Below are 6,307 nucleotides of genomic sequence, written 5' to 3'. Positions count from 1 at the left end.
GCCTTGAGAGGGGCTGGCCGGTGGCACAGCGGTTAGGTTAGCACGCTCTGCTTCAGCAGCCCAGGGTTCACCAGTTCAGACAAGGTGCGGACCTACGCATTGCTCATCAAGCCATGCTGTGCCAGGCGTCCCACATATAAAGTAGAGGAAGATGGGCACAGATGTTAGCTCAGGGCTAGTCCTCCTCATCAAAAAAAAAAAAAAAAAAAAAAAAGGAGGATTGTTGGCAGATGTTAGCTCAGGGCTAATCTTCCTCAAAAAAAAAAAAAAAGAAGCCTGGGGCTGGCCACGTGGCCGAGTGGTTAAGTTCGCACGCTCCACTTCAGTGGCCCAGGGTTTCGTCAGTTTGGATCCTGGGCACGGACCTGGTGCCACCTGTTAGGCTGTGCTAGGGTGGTGTCTCGCATCCACAACTGTAAAGACTCACAACTAAAATATACAACTATGTACTGGGGGGCTTTGGGGAGAAGAAAGAAAGAAAGAATAAATAAATAAACAAATAAATAAATACGAAGCCACAAGAATGTCGTGAGCTAAGTGTCATGATGGGGAGCACATGGCAGGACACTTACTTTAGCCAGTCTGGGGAGACAGGTCAGGGAAGGACTTAACGAGAAGGTAAAAATTCAGCTAAGACTTTGAGTCTGTTGAAGACGGAATTGTGTGCCCCCAAAAGATATGGGCAAGTCCTAACGCCCAGTTCCTGTGAATGTGATATTATTTAGAAATAGGGTCTTTGTTGATGGCGTCAAGTTAAGATGAGGTCAGACTGGATTAGGGTGGGCCATACTCCAATGACTGGTGTCCTTGTAAGAAGACGGAAATTTGGACACAGACATGGGAAAAAGGCCATGTGACTACAGAGGCAGAGACTGGAGTGATGTGTCTACAAGCCGAGGGATGCCAACGACTCTGCAACGAACAGGAGCTGGGAGAGAGTCGGGGAACGGAGTCTCTGAGCCCCCAAGAAGGAACCAACTCTGCCTACACCTTGATTGCGAACCTCTGGCCTCCAGAACTGTTGAAAGAATAAATTTTTGTTGTTATAAGCCACCCAGTTTGTGGTACTTTGTTATGGCAGCCCTAGGAAAGCCCTAATACTGAGGCTTACAAGGCTAACTAGGAATCTGTCAGGTGAGGAAAATGAGGGAAGAGTGATTCCATCACAGGGAACAGACTATGCAAAGGCAAGGAGGAGTGAGATAGCATGGCAGAGAGAAATAGAAAGTTCAGTAGGGCTGGAATGTTACCTAGGAGGTAGGAATGGGGGGTTACGTCTTAGATCATGTGTGTTTATACATATGGTTTGCATGACTCTGATTGTGTACATGTGAATAGTTTGTGTGTTTATGTGTGTGTTTTTTGGAGTTTTGCAGGTTTCATCCTGTTCTATGATTTGTGTGTTTCTACACGCTCTCGCGCTGTTTGTGTGTGTCTTGATCTGTGTGTGCATGCTTTGCTTGTCAGTGCATGTGTGTGGATGGTCTGCCGGTGTGCACTGAACCCAAAGCAGTGGGTTTATGCCCAGTCACAGGAAGTTTTGAAGCCAGGCAGAGCCCAGGTTCCTTGTCCACATGGTTGGTGCTCACAGCGGATGGCATACACCTGGTCAGACTGTGTATGACTCAGGTAGAAACCAGGAGCTCAGAGTTCAGCTGTCCTGGTTCAAGGAGACCATGGCCGGGAGGATGGCACCTGGACTGCACTGGTTAGCAAGAGGCATGTGTGGACTGAACTGCCGGGTCTTCGAATTTGAGAGCTGGAGGTGGCCTTGGAAGTGGTTTTTATTCCTCTTGCTGCTTAGCCCAGCCCCAGTGGCACTGCTCCTGGGGAATCCCCAAAACTCAGCCCTTGAAAGGCCACCCCATGATTTGGCCAAATCCCCACCTGCCTGGAAAATACCTTCTTAAGAGAATCCCAACCCCTGGACAAGCGTTGCTGCTGAGGGCAGGAATCAGGGGAAGAGCCACCCGTATCCCAGGCCCTCCTGAGAGGACACACAAAAATGTTGTGTATGTGTGCATTTTTCTGGAGAGAGGGTGCCAGACTTTCCTCACAGCCAGAGGGTCTGTGGTGCAGGAAATCTAAGAACCACTTCTCTAGTCTAGGCTGACATTGAGGGTGTGAGTGTGTGCATGGGATGTGCAGGTGTGTGCAAGCATGCGGAACTCCCAACCTGCTTCCTCTCCGAGAATATGGTTGGATCAGGATGTCAAGTGCAGCCCCGGGCCCTGCCAGCTGCTGCCACGGTCAGATTGCAGGGGCCTGTCCTTGACGGGGCTGGTAGAACAGACGGAGCCAGCGTTAAGGACAGGAAGGGGGAGGTGGAGGCTGCTGCTTTCCAGGGGAGGCTTTTAACCCAGAGGAGCTCCTTGAGATCAGCTACCTGACTAGCCAGCCCTTAGAGGGTTCACATGCAGGATGGAGCCTTGGAGGGGCAGCAGGGGGGATGTGTGGGTGGGGATGGCAGGAGAGGATGCACAGGGACATTGTGAAAGTTCTGTAGAAGGAATTGGGGCTGTTCAGGACCTTGGTGAGTACCCTCTGGGTTTCCACAGAGCCGGCTTCCTCTGCCTGTTTCCAGCCTGCCCCACGTTAACCCCTCTGGGTATGGGGAGATGCTGAGTACCGTGGACCCACATGTCAAGTTGAGGATATTCTTGGGGCTGCAGAAGTTTCTGAGAAGGTGGATGGGCAGAAGGAGGGCCCCTCATGTGTAACTGAGTATGCTGTTCCCCAAAAGAATGAGGGAGGAGGATCTCCCAAGGCTCAGGGCTCAAGGCTCAGGGCTGGGCTGGAGTGGAGGTGTGGTGGTGGGGCTTCAGACTCAGCTGGTGGGAGGAGGGGGAAGAAGTGCCTGTGGCCTTGTTGTGTTTCTCCCCTCCTTGCCTCAGGCACTGGGTTGAGCCAACCTGGGCCTTAGCACCCCTCCCCAACAAAACTCTCTCCCTCCTGAGGACTCCTCAAACATTCCAGCACTGGGGCTTCCCCAAGGCTGTTCTCTGAGGCCCCTCCCATGTCCCTTTCCTCTGCTGACTCACTCCCTTCCTGTGCCTGCCGCCATCACAGCCCCCAGCCCTGCCCTCCACACCTTCTGTAGTGTCGAGGACTCTCTGGCTCCCACACATGATGGCTCTCTTGCTCTTTCTCTTCCTTCCAAAGGACTTTCTACAAGCAATTAATTAACCTCATCACATCCTTTCTGTGGAGCCCAGTGCAGGGAGGGAGGGAGGAGAAGTGCCCTGTCCCTTGAGGACAGTCAAGTGGACAAGTGGCTACCCAGGCAGCTGCTGGGGAAGAGGGGTTCTCTCCCAGAGTTGCTACCCTCTCCCGACTTCGGAGCTGGCTGCAGCGGAAGCCCAGCTCCAGGGAGAAGTGGGGGTCAGCCCCTCTGCTCTCAGCCCTGGCTTAGTCTCCAAACTGCCTGACAAAGACCTTTATCACTTGCTCCCTCCATCTGCTTCCACCCTTTTCCCCAAACCTCTCCAGGCAACTTCTGGGGTCAAAGATCAAGCACAAAGACTTGAGGAGGAATGCAGATGAATGCAGAGGAGCACAACCTTGGGTGGCAATGATAACCTTTCCCCTGGATGCTGTGCTCTCTCTACTGGTGCAGCAAATGACATGGAAATGCATGGAAATGTGGAGTGTCTGCATGCAAATATGCCCAGGCATCCTGGCCACTCCACTGGCAGCATGCGGCCCTTGGGGAGTCTCTGTGCGGTCTGATCTCTTGCAACCCAAGAGGTGGTGCCCACAAATGCTGGGGCACTGAGTGGAGGGAACACTGGGCCCACCTCAGCTGGTCCTGATGCCAGTGGACGAGGACCCTCCCCCTGCTCTGGGACCCCAGTTAGGCCCTGGCTGCACTTAGTGTGTGACAGCTGGAGAGAGATGGGGCCCAGGCTGGAGCTCAGAGGAAAGACAGTAGGAGAGACACCAGGTGGGACACTAACTGTGCACCTACTGACATCAGGCCCCGAACTAGACACTCTACCAGTGTCAGCTCATGTCGTCCTTCTGACTCCTCAAGAAGTTCTTAAGAAACTGAAGTTAAATAATGCAAGAACTTGGCCCAAGATCACACATGAGTGAGTTGTGAAACCAGAACTAGACCAAAACTTTTATTATCTGAGCAAAACTTAAAAACGTAAATCAGAACGTGCCACCCACTGCCTAAATCACTCCCATGGCCTCCCAGTGCCTTCAGCATGCAAGCCTTTTCCTTCGGTGACTGGCGAGACCCTGCGCCCCTAACCCCATGTCCTCCCCTCCTTGTCACTCCCTCCGCCCCGGCCACCCAGCCTTCTTTGTGCTCCTCTCACAGGAGCGCTCATTGTCTTCTCAAGGCGCTCACACTTGCTGTTCCACCTGTTGGGAATACTTTGCCTCCAAATCTTCATGTGGTGCCTCCTTCTCATTCTTTAGGTCAAATGCCACCTCCCTGCAGAGGCCTTCCCTGATGACCCTGGCAGCAGTGCCCTCCCTCCTTCCCTCTCTATCCCTTCATTCCAATTTCTTTTCTTCACAGCACTAAACAGCATAGGAAGTTCTTCATGTGTTAACTTGTTCGTTGTGTTTAACTCACGAGAACATAAGCTCCTTGAGGGTGTTCACTATCGTATTCCCACGGCCTGGTGTTTAGTAATTGCTTCCCTGGACCCCAAGGGAGCAGCCAGAGGAGTGAGGGGCACACTTGGCAGAGAACTTGGCTCCTGGGTTGCAGACCACATTGAGGCCTGATCACTGAGGCTCTGGGGTTCATAGAAGAGAGTCCGCTTGTCTGTCTGTCCATGAGGTGGCCAGGCCTCCCTTTCTGCACAGGGAGCATGGGTGGACACATTTCCTCAGATTTGCATGAAGCCAGGGGGAAGAGACAAGGATGCCTGGCGTCCCTGGACCAGACATGGGTGCTCTTGGGCTCCTCGCATGCTCCCAGCCTTTCCCAGTCATGGGTGAGGTTCAGAGCTGCTCAGGAGCCCAGCCTGCCTTCCCTGGGGGTTGTGGCAGGCATTGCCCGGCAGGAGGGAGAGACTGCTGCTCAGAGAACCTGATCTTTTGCATTTGCTGACATTCTTGGATTTGGCATTTACAACCTCAGGGTTCTATTCCAAGGAGGCCTTTTGCATTTGATGTAAATATTATGGTGATGAGGCGCGACACCGAGAATACCCTGTAGGAAATGTAGTTCCACCCCCACCAGGCTGGGAGCCTCTCCCTGCCACTGCTTTGGGCTGTTATTCAGGGGATTGATTCCTCCCAGCTCTGGGTTAAACCAGAAGAGCCCCCTCCACTCGGAGGCAGCAGGGTCTGGGAGTAGCACATTAGTTATCTTTCCAATTTGCAGAGGCTCTTTCATCCATCAACGTGGGAAGAATCGGGGCGAGTCTGGAGCCAGTTGGTGCTGCAGCCATTCTTTAAGAGGGGACGTCCCCTCCCAGAGGAGGCAGGGGCAGTCCTCAGCTCTAGAGATGGGGGTGGGGGATCCAAGCCCGAAATGGGCACCGGTTCCCAGAGGTCAGCCGCTCTCTCAGTCCTCTCCTTAATGACTCTCGGTTCCCAGGTGTCTCCCGACTGAGTTTAGCTCCACATCTATGTGCCTCTCTACTCTACTCAGCACTGGGGATGCTGCCAGCTGCAGTGGCCCTTGGTACCCTGCTCCTACTCTCTCCCAAACTCCTGGGGAAATGCTGTTCATAATCCCCACACGCAGTCATGGTGGGGAGTGAGGACTGGAGCAGCTGCCAGGAAAGGATGGACTCTCACACTGGAGAAAGATGGCACTTGTACACTGAAATCTCTTTGATATGCTGTGTGGCCAGGGACCAGTAACTGAATCTCTCTGAGCTTTAGTTTTCACGTCCTTCAAATGAGGAAAATAATGCCTATGTCACATAACACTTATGCAAAGATCCAAAGAGCGAGTGCATATAAGGGGCCCAGCACAGCATTTGACGTGAAGTGAGTCCTCAGGAAGTGTGGGCAGTTATGAGGTACAGAGGAGTCTGTGAGGGATAGTGTGGACCAAGGGCCACATGCCGGCTCGGAAGCCCAGAATTTACAGCTTCTCTTCCCAGCTGTGCTGTGAACATTATAGCTACAGTGAAAAGTCATTCGACCAAGAAACTTTGATTATTTGGACGTGTATTGAGTGTTTTTTATTATCATTAGTAAGCCAGTATAACCTAGAGCTCAGATTCTGGAGTCAGAGAAAGAGTTCAAACCCTAGCTTGGCCTCTAGACACCGGACTTTTCAAAGTTTCATTTGCTTCCCGTGTAACAAGGGAGTGATAACAGTTGTGAAGTC

This window comes from Equus caballus, chromosome 14 (genome assembly GCF_041296265.1).
Source record: "Equus caballus isolate H_3958 breed thoroughbred chromosome 14, TB-T2T, whole genome shotgun sequence".
In the NCBI taxonomy this organism is placed as follows: Eukaryota; Metazoa; Chordata; class Mammalia; order Perissodactyla; family Equidae; genus Equus; species Equus caballus.
Note: the sequence above shows the minus strand (reverse complement) of the source record.